This window comes from Eulemur rufifrons, chromosome 15 (genome assembly GCF_041146395.1).
Source record: "Eulemur rufifrons isolate Redbay chromosome 15, OSU_ERuf_1, whole genome shotgun sequence".
NCBI lineage: Eukaryota > Metazoa > Chordata > Mammalia > Primates > Lemuridae > Eulemur > Eulemur rufifrons.
This window is the reverse complement of record NC_090997.1, coordinates 51,230,029-51,248,426: the sequence shown is the minus strand read 5'-3', so window position 1 is coordinate 51,248,426 and position 18,398 is coordinate 51,230,029.

Genomic DNA, 18,398 nt, shown 5'->3' with positions numbered 1-18,398 from the left:
TTATCACATTTAAAGCACATTTTCTTACTGCTTTTCCAGCTTGCACCAGGGCAAACTGACTATAGCTTTACAGTAAGATAATCATCCACAACATCATGACACTTTGTGTCTCTTCCCTCTCTTTCCCCTCAAATTGACAGGTCAAAATCTTCAGAAGCCATATTTTCCTCTCCACTCACCCACACACAAATAGACACAAGTGAGACTTTTAAAATGCTATCACCTTTGTTTTTTACTCTCCACATCTTTCCCAATGCTTTGCATTCTTTGTGCTATTTAAAAATTTAAAATTCTATGTTATATATAATAGTGTATGTGCCAAAAACTTTTGATAATTTACTCAACAACCATTTGGTAGCTCTTCTTTGCTTACAGAAATCCCTGATTTTTTGAAGGGTGAAGTGCCCACCTCTACGGATAAATCATTGTCAGCCTAAGACAATCATAATCATATTTCCCTTTGCCATGACTTATGGATAAACATATCATCCAGTTTTGGCCAATGAATAATTAGAGGAGGGCTGTCATTTGCTTATCAAAAAGATACTTTTTTCCTGATAAAAGATAAAGGTGCATTAGAGAAATGACCATTATTTTTCTACTTCCTCTTTATTCTGTGAGGATGTGATGCCTGGTTTTACGCAGCCATCTTGTGACTATGAGATGATAACATCATTAAAATGACAAAATGGATAGGAAGGGCCAGGCAAACCCAAATCAATAACAGCAATAACAACCACCACATCAAAAGAATCATGGGACTCTTGCTTCTGAAGTTCTTGTAAAGTAAAAATTAAAAGTTTACCTTACTATTATTCAGAATTTCTGTCACCTGCAGTTAAACACAATCAAACCAGAAACAAGTTTGGCTTCAGTTTCAAAAACTCTTAACATATTTTTTCAAATTGTCAATCACTCTATCATCAATTTAGATTCAACTATAGTGTGTTGTGAGATGCTTCAGTCACCACTGATTATGTTCTTTTTTCTCTTCCCTCATGTTAAGGTTAGAGCATTTTGTTCTGGATACATTGTTGAAATGCCCTTTGAGTCTTTGCATATATGTGACTAGAACTTTCCTTTGCTTTAGTGGTGTAATATTTGTTGGTCCTAATCTTTTCACTCAGAAATATGTAAATTAATTGCATCTCTTTTTGGCTTTCACTGTTGCAGATTTAAATCCCCATGCGTATCTGATTCTCTCTATGTATCTTTTTTTTTTTCCTTTTTTGACTTGCCTTTATGTCAGGAAGTACATAAAATTTCCTTTCTCTCTCAGGAGTTTTGAAGGCACCTTCAGAGAGTCTTATATTTTTTTTACTAATTCTCTCTAGAATCTTGCCTCCACTTGTTTCTTTTTTTTTTTTTTCTTTTTCTTGATTTTTATGTGAGATGTGCTCAAACTATCTTCCAAGACTCTCAACTTACTGGATTTTTGCTTAGTGTCATGAGGTATATTTTTGATCTTCTAGGCTACTATTTCAGCTATCAACAATGATCAACTCATTATTTGATAAAAACATCCTGAATGTTATTTCTTAAAATTAATGTTTTAGAGATCTACTTGAAAACTATGAATTACTGCTGTTTTTGCTGGTTTTGGTGAAGTTTTTCCCTGCACTTATGTTTCAATGAGGGCACATATTCTGGGTTCAAACTTGGTTTTCTTTTTTTCTGATCATTGGGTTTCTTCTGGTTATATTTATGTGTTTAAACAAACACAGAATCTCTGCTTGCTCATGATTTGTCCAGGGCAACCTGTGGTATCATTGACTAGTAGGAGAAAATAAGAGTGGTTGATGTCTCATGGGCCAATGGTAAGTGATTTGACAAATAATTTATTTTCTGTTTAAGAATAAGGAGGAATAATTTGACAAATCATTTGTTCTTTGCTGAATCTCTGCCCCCAGATATCAGTGACACTAAACAGCAGTTCTCTCCCCACCTCAGGGCCCAGAAAAGAAGGTCATGGCCAAGAAAAAACTCATGAGCACAGTCAAGTTCAACTGGCTGGGTTAGCTGCAGAGAGCCTTGAATTAACTAATTAGCCCATATCTTGTTATTTATGGTCTTTAGCTTTACCCCAAATACATTTTTTTCTACTTTATCAATTCAGGAAACAAGGCCTGAAATGCACTTTCCAGGATATAGGCCTCTTTCCTTCTAAAAAAGCATTAGGGTGTTCATAGAAAGATCAAGTTAGAAACAGTTTCCTAGAATTCCGAAGTTTAAAATTCTTATTTTTAAAGCCCATTTTAAAGGACTTTAAAATATCATCTGTTTCCATAGATCATATATATTTTATGTCATAACTGGGAAAAATAAATGAAAATAGAAAAAAATATTTAAAAGCAGGGACTATAATTAAACTCAAAATATAATATCATAATTGTATTGAATATCATTCATATTATTGGCTACCATGTCAAATATGTTTTGTAGTATATGGTTGCATTGAGTGAGAAGACTATAGATTTTCCCAGATTTTGCTTAATATATATTAAATGAAAATTCTCACTTATAAGATATAAGAAAATTAAATCATGCTTTTTGAGATTACTAGATCAATTTTATAAAATGCAAATATTTAAGTATCTAAGGTTTTTCTTGCTTATCTAAATCCAGACTTTAAATATTTATAATTTTTTATTTATAATTAAAACTATAATGTTAAGCTGAAGTAAACTCAAATGCAATGTGCATGATACCGAATTTCCCTAGACTAGTTATTCTCAAAAATTATTAATATGTGTCAGAGTCATCTGGAGGGTGTGTTAAAACATAGATTTCTAGCTGCCTGAGAATTTGAATTTTTAATAATGATACTAATTTTGCTAGTCTGGAAACCACAGTTTGGTAACCATTGCTTTAGGCAGAAGTGACTTTGATTCACTTCAAAAATTCATTTACACTCTTGACAAAGTAATGGCATACTCAGTCGTTCACATTTGATTCGCTAATCTTTTGTTCTAGCTTTTGGTTTTACTCTTTTAAGGGAAAAATCATAGCATGGTTTCTCTACTCTGGTTCCGTCTCCGGGTTTCAAACAGGAAATGCACAAGGGTGGATTCCTTTGTCAGTTATAAGGTGAATGTTCAGTCTTGAAGAGCTGAAGCAGTGTGCTTCGCTGACAAAGATGCATCATAAAGCAATGTCACCCTTACCCCATGACGGTCTGTGATGAGTGATCTGCGGGATGGATAAAAGCAAAGTAGCTGCTGTGTGGCATTCGCTTTTACTGTAAATGATATCATGTGTTTGCATTTACTTTAAAGTTGATCAAATGTAATAGGAGACAGTGTTGACAGATGCTGAAAAAGTGTTAAACTTTCCTTTTATCTTTCTTGCTTATGTGTATCTTGTACCATAGGGTTTCTTAGATAGTTTTATTAGCTGATAGATGAAATGTTGTACAAAATACCCACACAAAGAATTCCATTGTTAGAAAGAGTTGTCTGTAACTCTATAAATGATACGGTTAAACTGCTTGGTTCATGTATGGTAACACCAGACACTTTAAATAAAATAGTTTTGTATAAAAGTGCATTGTTAAAAGAAAATTAATTTGTTTTCAATGTATACTGAATTTATTTTAACTAATTGAGTCCAGACATGTAGACAATTGGTTTATGCTATATCTGAAAACTATTTTTCAAGAAATATAACTCAGCTGGTTTATATGAATTAAATTGCAGTTTTTTTTCCTTAACACTTGGCATTAAAACTATTTTAAAAGATTTTATTATCATTTTGTATCCTACATATTTATTAAACTAAATGGGCATCATATAGAGCAAGTGTTTGTAGGCCTTCCTTCAAGCAGATCAAAGGATTCTGTTTTATCCCACAAAGCTAGTGTAGGTGATCTCTTGGGAATATATAAAGACACTCACTCTATAAAGTTGAACATATATATCAGGGTGTAAACTTTATTTTATACTGAATGAAATGGGACAAACCTTTGCAACTATTAAACTGTTGCATTTTCATTTTCCTTATATCTTCGCTGCTTCACAATTTCACTTCTGAAGCCAGAAATGTCTAAGATAGAAGGAATCAGTTACTTGGCCTTTTTTAACAAGACAAAAGCAAAGGAAACTCCTAACTGTCCTGAGAATATCTTATTTTTTCATTTCTTTTCTTCCCCTGTAATGTCAGGTAGGGCCACTGGGTCTGCCATAGGATCTATTGTTAAAAAAGAGAAGCTATTCTGTAACAGGAGTTAAAGAGAACCACGCAAATTAATGTAAAGATAGAGAATAGGGGAGGTACCAGAGGGCTCTATAACACTACCAAGAGCTGAGGGAAAGTCAGAACAGCCAGGAAGGGGTCCTGGCCAGAAACAAGCAAATAAAACCACCTCAAGAGTTAAATCTACCATAACGTTTATCAAAGAAAGCCAAAAGTACTCTACATAAGAGAAGACAGAAGGTATCTGGGGACTCTATCATCTTCAAGGTCATTTGAAACTCCCTGCTCCAATTATCCATAATTCTACTTTTGAAGAAAGAGGGAAAAGGCAGGATAAAGAGATATTGAGCATTTCCCCCAAAAAGATTGTTTAAATTATCCAAGTGAATTAAGGTTTACACCAAATTGAGAATGTATTGTTTTAATTCACTGCTTAGTTTGGGAAGAGACCTGATTAGTTAATATGGAGTGACTATACATTCTGGTATAGTCAACTAGGTGTAGAAACTGGGCTTATTTCTATTGTCCCAATATCAAGTCTGATTTATCATTTGTCTCATTAAAATTTTTTGATAAACATTATTATTTATATTTATATCAAAATAAACTGGGATAAATTTCTAGCTTCCTCTATGTATCATTGGTAGTATGTGAGATGCATATGCAATGACCGGAATTTTTAGTCTAATGCATAGTTAAATGTTAATTACACAACTCTCTTTTCCCAGCTCTTTCCAAGGACCTATAGCTAAAACTTACCTTTCAAGGAGAGCATTCACAGTCCTTGCTTATAAAGCAGGCTTCTGGGATAGTTCATCCTTCTGGTACTGGGTGGTGGTGGAAGAAGTACTTGCTGTTGCTACCCAACGGACAGTTAACATACCAGTAAGTCATGCCTTGGCTTCTATGGCAGGTTGGAAGACTAACAGATCTTCAAGTCCATTACTCATTGGGGTCAATGGGATCAAGCACATGCAGAATATGCTCATGAAATACAGTCTGAGTTATCTGGAGGTAAAGAGAATAGATGTCATTTGTCATTTATCATGTGATGTAAATCTATAATTACTTTACTTATTTTGTAATGATTTTAAAAGACGCAAGGACCACGTTTGTCCACCACGAGTGCACAAAAGTTTATATTTAATTAAAAATTAATTAAGGAATTTTTTTGTCTGAAAAAAGTGGATGATGAATATTTAATTGCACAACATATTTTTCCACATTCGTCAGTCACCATGCAGGCCTCGTGGATGTCATTGATTACATTAAGTGTAGAAGTCACAATCATCTAAAGAAACTTTAGGGTCTATTTAATAAAATTAGTAATTATTATAACAAGACTGTATAAGTTGCGTTTAATATAACTGATAATAAGACTTTTCCTTTGAATCAGACTATGTTACTCTAAATCCATTTCATTTATTTGACTTCAGGTTTTCTTGTGCATTTACAAATAATAAAGCAGTTACTGTTCATGTTGGCTCTATTTGGAGAAGAAAACCTTCTGAAACAGTTAAATGAAACCAGTTTTATATCAGTGTCATCAGCAGTTACAAATAGATACTTAAAAGTATGATTCATTTTTTTTCTATCCATTTCATAGAATCAAAGTAAAATATGCTGGCAGTTAATTCTGTCAGAAATGAAACATCTGATGTTCTTGTGTATGCTATTTATATTCAATTAAATGTTTTAACATTGGAAATAATTTTTTGTTCCTTTTTGGTAAAAATGTGAATAAAAAATGTGGTGGCTCACAGCATTATAGAGAAAAAATGCATTTAGGAAATCAAAAATATTTATGGAACTTGGTTGTAAACACACTTGTTTGTGAAGCACATGTAACTCGTACTTGCATGCCAACAGATATAATATACAAACTAAAATAAAATCTGTATTTATTAAAAAATATACAATTTCTTGTAAAACTAATACCAAATATAAAAGATAAACTTTAGGCAATATGCACCTTCATTTTCTTGCTGCTTATCACAGTTAAGTTTTGTATTAAATTTATGGATTCAAGACAAACAAGTTTTTGATAAATTATTTTGCAACAGGATTTCTCCTATGAATGAATAATTATGCAAAATAAAATGTATAGTCAGCAGAAGGAAGAAAGAGGGGTGAAGAAAAACATTACATAAGGCCTCTCCTGAAGTTCTGAATTTTGAAATTCAGTAATTCAAGACTTAGGTGTAATATCTTGGAACATGCTTTGAAAAACTGGGTTTTGAAGTAAGCCCAGCCAGAAAGAAAGCTTATAGCTAGTTATTTAAAAGAAAAAGTCAGCTTAGTTCATTCCTGGAACCCAAAGCATGAAGCCAGGCTGGTCTCCTGAACTTAACTGACCCAAAGTGCAGACACATAGATTTATATCCACATCGTAATCATTTACTAAGAAATATGTCTTCCTCTTTCCAAGACTTTAATATCCCAGTGTGAAGGCAAAAGGTTTTTAGGTAATCATAACTAGAAAACAGCTTCCTTCTCATCTCAGAGTTTTGGAAGAATGATGAACGCAGTGCATCAACTAATTTCTAAAGCACATGATTTACAAAAATGGATGGAGAGCAGACTAGTTTGACAGGTTTTGTAAATCAATTTTTGAGAAGGAACACTTCAGCAACCAACAGAAATTCTAGTGGTAAGTTTGCTCTTCAGTGTTGTCCACACAGTTTTAATCCTTTTCTGTTTTCTCATTAAGGGTGTTGATAAATCGGTTTATGCTTTTCTCTGTTAATAGATAGATGAGTACTAAGCTATACGTAGCTGTCATCCAGTTTTTATTATACATAATATTATTGACCTTTCAATTTGCTAACCATAGAGGATTTTGATTCATAGGACATATAGGAAGATAAAAGACTCTGAAGATCCTAGGAGGTCTGTGTGTAGCCATATTGGGTAGATATGAAAATGGAGTGCTGAAAGTTAAAAGTAATTTGAAATCCTTTTCAATTATTTTCCAGGCACAGATTCTATTTACTCACCTAACCTTATTATGTGGAAGTACTTTATATTTATATAACTTTCATAATTCAGATGTGAAAGGTCAAATAATCAAATCCCTACCATTATCCAGAGAAGAAAATATGTGTGTGAAAATTATTTACTTTACATATGATCACGAGTTTTTTAGTAATGACAATTCTAGACCCAGGATAATGGTTCTTCTGAATTCTTATTCACTGTTCTTTTTTATAGCATTTAATGTATATTGCTGTAATTACATTTAGTGACTTCATTTAGAGTGAGCTCATCTATTGTTTATAAGGTAGTCTATGTAGAGTATGCAATTATTACCCGCCAGTCCTTAACAAATGACATCTAGACCACTTATTTCATTATTTGTTCTCACTGCTTAACATTTAGGTAATCACAGCTAGAAAACAGCTTCTTTCTCATCTTAAAGTTTTAGAACAGGTTGTACCAGATAAATTTTTAACCACATTACTTACAATAATAAATGAACAGAAAGATAGTTTGATGGATTTTATAAATAAAATTTTTGGGAGAAATAATGGGTTAAAGATTAAATTATGCAATGATGGACAACAATATTAATGTCCTATGCATTTTCCTTTGATCTAGTGCCCCTTGTATTATGACCAACAAGTGACTCTCTCTTCCCATAATCTTATATTAATGACACCCTCAAACTACATGCACATAGTTTTCTTTACATTTCACTCTACGTCCCTCACAATATGATGTTTATTCCATTGTTATCTTCCAATACTTTGCTCCAATCTCCGGTACAGTCTGATCTTTTCCCTTTCTGAGGATATTCTCATTTCTACTACCAATTTACCCTTTGAGAGAACATTCTGGTTTGTTGCAGTTCTGAGTGACTAAGATTCCCCTTAACATCTGAACTCCAGGTAGTACATACATGATTCAAGAATGGCAAAATTGTTCTGCAGTAACAAATACACCCAGGAATTCAGTTGCTTAAGACAACAAACGTTTTCCACTCATACTGCATTTCTAATGCTGGTTAGAAGAAGGACTTAACTCATAATCGCTCAAGACTGAGGCTGACAGAGACTTCATCTCAACACAAGATTTCACAATCACTAAGGCAGAAACAAAGGGATGTGATGAAACGTGCTGATTTTAAAAGCTTCCTCATAGAAATGCCACATTCATTTCTACTCTTACTTCATCGCCAAGATTAAAATACATGGCTATACTTACCTTCAAAGGGGGATTGGCAGAGAAGTACAAATCTACCTTTTGCCTGGAGGGGAAAGCTAGAACATTTATGACAGAGGGTTATGTTCTATGTACTCAAACCTTAAATTCCATGCTCACATTCTGCGGTAGGTAGAATTCTGAGATTGACTCGAAGATCCTCATCCCCTGGAGTATAATTAGTATAATCTCCTTTTCTTGAATGTGGGCAGAATCTGTAAATATGATGAGATATCACTATTGTGATTAGGCTGGCGAAGGTGAAAAGATTTTGCAGATGTAATTAAAATCCCAAGCAAGGTGATTTTGAATCAATTAAAAGTGAAATGATCCTGAGTGGGCCTGACAATCAAGTGAAACTTTTTGAAATAGGGACTGGCCTTTATTGAAGAAATAGCCTCTCCCTTTCTAGCTATGAAGAAATGAGCTGCCATGTTGTGAGATGGCCTGTGGGAAGGTTTAAGAGGGCCTTGTGGCAAGGAGCTGCCACTAGGTGCTGATAGAAGTCTTTAGCTGACAGCCAGCCTGCAGTGTGACCTGGGAAGAGTTTAGAATCCAGCTAAGCTGTGTCTAGACTCTGGAACCACAGCACTCGTGAAATAGTAAATGTATGTTGATTTAAGCCACTATATTTGTGGTTATTAATTATAAAATAATAGAAAAATCATACATACTTCCATGTTCTATTTTATATTCCATCCATTCCATTTTATATTTTTTGTAATTTAATAAATTATATATTTATGAGTATACTGAAAGAGATATATCTTGATTGTCTTGTCCTTCATTTTCCAACTGTTAACATACACCTATCATGAGCCAGAAATAGTGATACTGATGACCTATTTGCTAAACAAATCAAAAATGTAAAATTTTTGTAGTGGAGAGGGTCAAATGAATGCATGGTTAGTAAAAGACTATGTTAGTAGAAGCATTTTATTGCAGAGTCTTTCATAGAGAGTGATTCATTCATTTATTCATTTTTTCCCATGATTACATACTGAGAATCTATCATGTTCCAGGATTTGAGGGAACAGCTCAGGCTTTATGGAATATGTGACATATAAGCTGGTCTTTAAAATGAATTTTTATCTGCCATGTATTAAATACAAAGTTGAAAAGTACATGACCTGACATGTACACAAATAATACAAGTCCCTTATGAGATGAAGGTCATGATAAATTCTCTGTGTTCTGAAGATGGAAAATGCCAGAATATAAGTGGTCAAGGGGTAGAGGCCATTTTAAATCTTGATGCATCAGTGATTTTGATGGTATTCTACCTGGATTTGAGGGCAGCAAAGCAGGTTAGTTGAAGCACTGTCTTTTAAATTTCTTCTCAGGATTTGGTCATTATTTATTCTTCAGAGGACTTTAAATTTGAGAAAGATCTCCCTGGGGATCGTCCAGGTCCACAGGCAGAAACGTGTCTGAAATTCTCCAGTGAATTTTATTCTTAAGCTTCTGAGGCTTAGAGCAAGGCAGATAAAGAACAGCTGAAGTGAAAATATCAGAGGACAGTATAAATATTACCTTAATTTTCTTAAAGTTGTTTCTGGCTTTATCATAACTTTTAGGAATGTAATTGAGAAGTTGGTGATAGGAATGAGGATAAGAACTAACCACCCTTTTTTCTTTTCCATCTTCGGTCAATCAAGAGAAAGCATGTTGTCAACAGCCTTCACCTCTGATATCCAGTCAAGCAGGCTCTGCTAGAGATTGATTCACAATTGAACCGTGTTTTCACATGATTAACCTACTCATTCACACCTGAGCCACATTATAACTATGAAATGGGGAAACTTTCACTCTGCAGTCCATACACCAGCACTCCTGTGAACAGAGATCTCATGATAACATTGCTCCCAACCTACAGTTATTTACTAACAGGAAATTAACTTTAGAGGGAAAAAAAAAGGTCAGTTGATAATTCTACTTTTTGACGATGAATTTTGCAACCTTATTTTTATTCTTAAATGCACATTAACTCCAAAGTATATTTTTAATTTTTAGCAACTAAAAAAAAATCTATCTCAAATTTAACAAACTATTTAAAACTCACAAGTGAGAAAGTAATTTTAAATAAACTGAATATAGAATTTCTTTTTCTTATTGTTATTTTTGTCATTTTTGTAGGGAAAATGAAATATGTGGCATTCTGAATATTTCATTCTAATGTAAAATATTAATCTCATAGAAAAATAGTTGTGATATTGTAGAACTTTTTGGTTAAATGTTTCTCATCTCTTACTCAAAGTTTCAAATACTAGAATTTAGTTTCTCATTTAGAGTTGTCACAATGCTTTTGAACTAAGTCAAATTGACTAAATTGAAGATATTATACTTAAATTAAAATTGCACCCATAGAAAAGTCAGCTGAGGCATAATCATTTCACTTAGTTTTTATTGTAGTTTAGAATGCAATAGACACCACATAATTTCTATTAAGGAATAGGATAAATTGAAAGTCATTTGTGGATAAAACAGCATTATTCTTTTTTTTATTTTTTAAAAGAAATCCTAATCTTTTGATCATAGCTTTAAAAAATGCAGTCATGAAATATGCCAACAGCAACTTTAGTCCCTCCTCAAAGAATAGATAAAATAATCTCAAAAAGATGTACCATTTAATATCCAGTGACTGCACATTTCATGATTTCTTCCTCTAAGAATGTCAATTTTGTACTAGATATTGCACCCTAGAAGAATTTGTGCCAGCACTTCTGAAAAAATGACTAGTTTTATCATTTTGGGCAAATGAATATATTTTCTACTCTAGGAGTGAATCTCAGTATTTCAGGAGAACTTTTGACTTTTCACTATTACTTTTAAAATGTGACAAGATCAAAGCAGAGTGTCAGAGTTGAGTAGGAATCCTGTATAATGTCCAGAGTTTTCACAAATGTAATGTTTCCTAAGTGTTTAGTATTTTCCTTTTTATGTAAGTTATGCCATATAAACAGTGAGAAGATTTTGATGTTAAAAGACCAAAATGCAAAATTTAATGACGGAAAATTGGTACTAATATTCTTTACTGGGTATGATTTAAAATAATTTACACTGGAGCATTGTCATGTTTTGGAAAACATTTTGATCAGTGATTAATATGAATAATTATAATAGAAGCATGCTCAAGTTATATTTCATATCACGTTTGCTTCCACTTTGTTCTAGGTTCTTTACATGCATCATTTATTTCTGTGTATTTCTCTAATAATGATTCTTCAAGTTGGGGATAACACCGACCCCTTTAGAGATGAAGAAAGTGAGGCTTAGCATGATTCAGCACATTTGTGCTCATTCATTAATTCATGAATGTATCCTTAAATCATTTATTATTTATGAATTTTTTGATGCTTTGATTACCTAACTATGGGCAGGGCACAGTATCAAGTACTAAAGAATCCTGAGAGAATTCTAAATCTAGTAGGTAGCATTCCAAGGATTGTAAAAAGAGAAGTGCTGCCTCAGGCCTGTGTTCCAAAACACCCCACAGGTTATGAAAAATAGGCTAAGTTGAAGTTTCAATTTAGAATAAATATGCTTAAATTACAGTAGTCTTGGGAACCTAAGAAAAATCTCAGTAGCCTACGTGGCACTTTAATCAACCAATTTGAAGTTCTTAGGCTACTGAGCAGCAGAGTGAATTGATTTGTTCTTTGCTCTTTGGATCCTTTAATCTTATTGTCATAGGTTGTGATGTTGGGAACCTAAGTTGAACCCAATGTAGAGTTGCTTCAAAAAGGTTAACTGTAGAGGATCACTTGTCCTCTTTTGACATATTGTCACACTCAAACCGTCACTGTGGTCATTGGGATACAGTAATAGGTATGAAGGATTCACTGAAAGGCAGTGAATCTTTGGACATAACAGGGTGCCTTTTGAATCCATGTCTCTGACACAATGTAAATGGAGTGCACCAATGTGGAATTATAGACCTACTGGGAAATTCACTAAGGAGCTATATTAAAATCAATTAAATCTTGCATTAGGAAAGGCAATTTCTGTGAATATAATAGCTAAATTAACTCATGTCCCAGCTTGAGGAATTCTGACAAATAACTGCAACGCTGTGATAATGCACTTGACAGACAATACTGTAAAATGATGCAAGCCATATCTTTAAGTATCAAAATAACTAATGTTTTAATATAGTGCAGACTTTAATGCATCATAAAAGAAATGATGTGATAATATATTTTACTAAAGAGTTTAGCAGCGGGAGTAAAACTCAATTAAGGCCAGACTCATTAACATTTAATTTCAGTTGAGCCTTTATTGCTTGTAAATGTATAGTTTCTTAACTTTCTCCTTCACTCTTACTCATAATTCTAGCGAGCCTTACATCTTTCATGGATGATGGTACTTCGCTCTGAAACTCCTATAGATAATTTTTTCATTTATGAAGAGACATGCCTTTCTTTTTGAGCTGATATCTCCAGATTTGGGAGAACATGAGCTGGCAGGGAGTCAGATCCTATATTTGTGAAGATGATTCCAAGTGATCTGAGATAATTTAAGGAAAATACAATTTTGACATGTACCACTAGTTTCATGGCATAAGTTACACCTGCAATTTTGGAATAGGCAAAATACCAGGGGATCTAAGGCAATCTAGGATTTTAGGACATGCGTAAGTAGTCTGACATTCCTTTGATACGACTTATTTGAAAGTTGGAAATAGTAGTATTTGAGAAATAAAGTATAATACCAATATTTGTATTGATGTTCTCAGGAGAAGGTATGTATTACACTATTACTCTACAGTACTTCACTGGAATTTAATTTTCCAGTATTCCACAGATAAAGAAAACATTTGTTACTTTTAGCCTCTTATTAAAACATATGATTATATATGTAAGCATAAATAAGTCCAAAGCTTAACATTACAAATACTCATGTAACCACTCTCAACATCTAACAAATGTTAAAATTTTACCTCAGTAACCTCAAAATTATTTTTGAATAAATAAATGTTGCAGATAAATTGAGGAGGTGATGTTTCCTTGGTAATTCTCCTTAATCCTATTCTGTTCCTCCCTTCAGAAAAGCAACCATTACCTTGAGATTGGTAGGTATCTGTGTTGTAGTATGATCACTCATGTTATTTGTATCCATAAGTAATATGCTGGATTGTTGTGTATGTGTATTGTGAATGGCAAGGACTCTCTAGACAGAACACAGTCACATTTGAAGTCTCTTATCATATGGTGTGATGATAAACTTTTCCTTCTACAGCTTGTTTATCCATCTTAGTGTTTTTGAGACCTATCGGTTTTGTTGTATAAAGATCAAAATAACATATTGGTCATTGTATACATAGCCTTCTACTTGCTTGTTTTTCTAAGTATACTGCTTTTGTATCTTCTACCTTATATAAATGTAGAGCAAATATATTATTATCTAGAGTTTCCTACTCAGGATTTTCCTCTGATTATTTTTCTCCCATTCTGTCTTCCATTGAAATGAATTTTTAGTCCCATTTTTGTTTAATATTTTAGAGTAGAAACATATCTCAAGCTTATTATTTTAATGGTTACATTTAAACTTTTTAGTATAAACATATAAACACACTAAATTTACTATTTAACATAAAGGTTTTGTGTATGCATTCTTAAAACACACAACAGGGTCCTCTTTATTTGTTTTTTCTTCATTTTCTAGTTATTATTGTCAATTTCATTATTCTTTTTTAAATCTCCATAAAATTAGTGGTTTTTTTCCTTGAAGTAAATTCTGACTAAGATTTACTAAAATTCTGTGAAATATAAACTTTCTGTCTTTTTATGTCTGAAAATATTCATCAAGCCTTTGCATGTAAATGATATTTATTTTGGTATGGATTTCTAGATTGACAACTATTTTTCTTAAATGTTTTGAGAATATTATTACTTTGTATATTAGCTTCAAATGTTTTGCTGAAAACTCCCCAATGTTGTTATTCCTTTGAAGGTGATCTTTCTTTTTTTCTTTCTTTTTCCTTTGGTGCTTTAAAATATTTTTTCCTTGTCTCATGTTCTGCATTTTCACTACAATGTAAATGTATATGATTTATACATATTGCTTTACTGTGTGTTCCTTCATTCTTATGACTCATTTTTTTCTCTCTTTTTCTTTAAATTCTCCCTAAATTCTTTACATTTTCTTTTTAAATTTAAACCTTTAGTCATTATGGCTTGAAAAATATCCTCTAACCTTTTATTTCTATTCTCTAGTTCTGAACTTATATTAACCATATGTTAAAATTTCTTAATCTTTCTTTAACGTCTAACAGCTCCTTTATATTTTCCAAGATTTTATTTATCTGTGCTGTATTTTTCCTATTTCCTTAAATCTAACTTCCAATTATGTAATTGTTTCTTCAGTTTTGTCTACTCTACCCATGGAAACCATCAACACATTTTTTTCTTTAATGGCAGTTACTTTATTTTTCATTCTATAATTTTTGTTTGGTTCTTTTCCCAAGATGAACTATTGTTTCTATGTAGATTATAGTCTTTCCATTCTTTCTTCAAACACTTGAGCTTGATTTTCCTGTGTATCTAATAGATAACAAGATTTTAGACTCCATATTTAAAAATAATATAACTTGGAGTTTCAGCTGCTCCTGGATGTTTCCTTTATTCCTCCCATAACATTAACATTTCAGAAACCAACTTCTTTATAGCACCCCCTAGGCAAATGAAAAAACATTAGTAGAATGGTTTCACAATGAGTTTGCATGTCACCTTGCAGATGTTAACAGGTAATAATAGATGCAAATAATTTATATGATGTGTTCAGTTTAGTTCCTGATGAAATTTACAGCCTTGAATTCCCATCTTATCATTTCTAGGGATTGTCTTTTCTTTTCAAGCCCAAATGTATATTATTTGAGAATTTTTTGAGAGCTGGAAGAGAGACTACTTGCATCAATATAGTGAACAAATAGTAACCAGAAGTCTCTTTGAACTTTTAACTACTTATTGGAATTGATGCAAGCTCAACTTTTTACTTCCAATCACTCAATTTTATTTCTTCATTCAAAATACATCCACAAAAATTTGTCTTAATCTTTTTAACATGGAATTTATATCTTTCTTCAAGACATAATTAATAATATATAACTATAGGAAAATGAAAATCTCAAAAGTAACATGAAGAAATGTGCACTGCAGACAGTTGAATTTATGATATTTGAAAATATAAAATGACAATGGTGTTTATTCATTTATAATTTTCAAGCACATTCATAGACATTTTGAAATTTAATATTAAAATAACATCATGAGGTATGTAGGTAAAAATAAATAAATAGATAAAGGCTTTGGCATATAATTATTTATCCAAGTATACAATGTTAGCAGGTTCAGAGCTGGTATTAGAGCCCTTTCCAATATCTGATTCAAACTTTAGTATTTTTGGCAAATTTTTAAAATGCTGTTAAAATAAATTATGTGAATTTAAAAATTTGAATTTAAAAATTTGGATTCACAATTTTAATGTTATCTTCATGTATAATATTGATCACTTTTACGAGACATATTGAGCATTCATTCACTGAAAGTGAAATTTTGATATCTCATCCAAATCTAACTTACACTTAGGCTAATTTTTTTGTTGTTGATTGTATTTCAGATAATCTTGTCTCTTAGTGGTATCCTGATTAATTGCTTGCTCAGCTGATAGTTTCTTCTGTTGGTTTGCACTCTTTGCTTTGTCAACACTCAGGTATAACTGTTTACTCTTTTTCTGTTTACAGTTTAGCGTTCTAGAGGAAACAAGAGATCAGCCTTTTGTTTTGTATCAGTTGGAAAGAAAAATTCATTTTCTGGGAAGAAGTGAGAATAGAGTTACATATTGGAACTGGGTTGTTTCTAATTTCAAGTCTTAATGTTTCAAATGTTTTGAGAAAGTCTAAGAATAAGTGTAAACATATATAAATAGTACAAAGTATTTTCATATTTTAAAATAAATAAATTTGCATTTTTGTCACAGATAACAATAACTAATTTGAATATAACAGTCCTCTATCACAATCGGTATAAAAATTCAACATATATACAACTCACAATGGACATAATTAACAAAATAGCCATATTAATCAGTTTTGTTTGGGTATGGTAACCATTAATTATATTATTTGATCATTATTTATTGAATAGTTAGTGCCTGTTAGTTACAAAGTCAGACACCAAGTGTGGGAGATGAATAAGACTTGGCACTCATCCTTAGACAGCTCACATTCATGTGATAAGTCTCAGGGTGGGGTTGAGAATGACTTGTCTCAGAATCCACTGGGTGTATTCATTAAAAATACAGATTCCTAGACATTAGCTCAAACTTAAAACAGGAATTTCTGGTGAAGAGACATTAAAATATTTCTGATTTGAGATTCATTGTTCTAGTGGATCCAGAGTTGAAAATAATTAGGTTTAATCAGGTAACTGATGTTACCTGTCCTCCAAAATTCAGTATTTATATTTTTTGACCCATTTATGCCATTTTATTTTTTCAAATTGAGCAAGTTGAAATAAAGCAAAAATTTCAAGAAACATGATTGCAATTTATTACAATACCTTAGCTTCCTTAGTGTTAAAATCTCTTCCAGAGAACAAAAAGCCCATTTATATAAGTATTATATTAATAGCAAGTGTGCATTTAAGATATAGTATGCACCAGAATCTGTACATATATTGCCTCATTTAATTCTCAACAAATCTATGAAGTAGAAATTATTACTTCAATTTATAGATGATGACATTAAGCCTTGGAAATTCATGTTTGAATCTTGGTGTTTATTAACTCCAAAGCTTTTCTCTTCACTACTGAGCTGTATTATACATTATACCTGGTCCCATGCACTGGTTAGATAGAAGAGATGCCTAAATATACCTTGAGCACTAGATAGCCATCTAGTATAAGTTTGCTCCTCTCAGCTACAGTGTATCAGTTGCAAGATGAAGGAAGAATTTATTCACACCAAAATGACCCTAGAAAATCTAATAAAGAATGAGCTTGAACAAATAAGTTGAAATGTTATTTTATCTAATTAATTATTGTGTATAGGAATGGCTTATTATTTGAAATACTTCACTGACCATTTTCTATTCATTCCTAAATAGTTTTATTTTAAAAAATGAAAACGATTTTGATCATTTAGTAAATTATTATTCCCTAAGAAAAATGGAAGTTCAAATGAATACAAATAATAATGAGGAATGCAATATGAATTATAATTCTAAACTCTAAGGATTTTACAGAAAATTGTGTTAATTATAGAGGCTCTCCCATGTTCAGTGAAGTTGATTAGAATCACTTGTAGACATGAGAATGCTCACACAATCAAATGAAAGTAAGTGTGGTATTTTAATTATTCACACCTGCAAACATTTGAAGAAAAATACCCTGGAGATTTTTTTTCAAGTGTTAGAAATAAACATACAACTTATGTTTAGCCTGAAATTTAAAAGAAGTCTTCCAAACTTCATTCTTTTATAAGGTGTGAAAACAGGTATTTCCTAATGATTTTATCTAAAATATTTTCCAAATAAATCACCTTTCCCTGTTTCTTCATCCCTTCCATTTGCCACTTTGTTATTAGTACTGTCCTTCTAAAACTATGTGTTTTGTTTATGTGTTTGTTTTTAAAAGCCAGTAGTATTATCCTATTTCTATAGAAATTTTCAAAATTTTCATTTTTGTTTCTTTTTTAACCAATTCTTTTGATATAGTATATTCAGTCATTTACAGTATATGTAGTCATTTTAAATGAGTCCACACTCATTAAGAATCATTTTAAGGAAAAGAAATCCATTTAAATAAGCTAGGAAGTTCTTGAGTGATACAGAATTGTCACAATATCCAAGGACAAAGGTACAGATTGGTCTCACAGGAGGACAGAACTACCACTTTTCCTTCATGAACCCCAGAAGCTGAGGCTGATTGGTTTCTCATTTCCACTACTCTACCCTTTTCTTCCTTCTCTCTTTCTGCAGTCCAGATTTTCTCCTTTCATTTATAGAAAA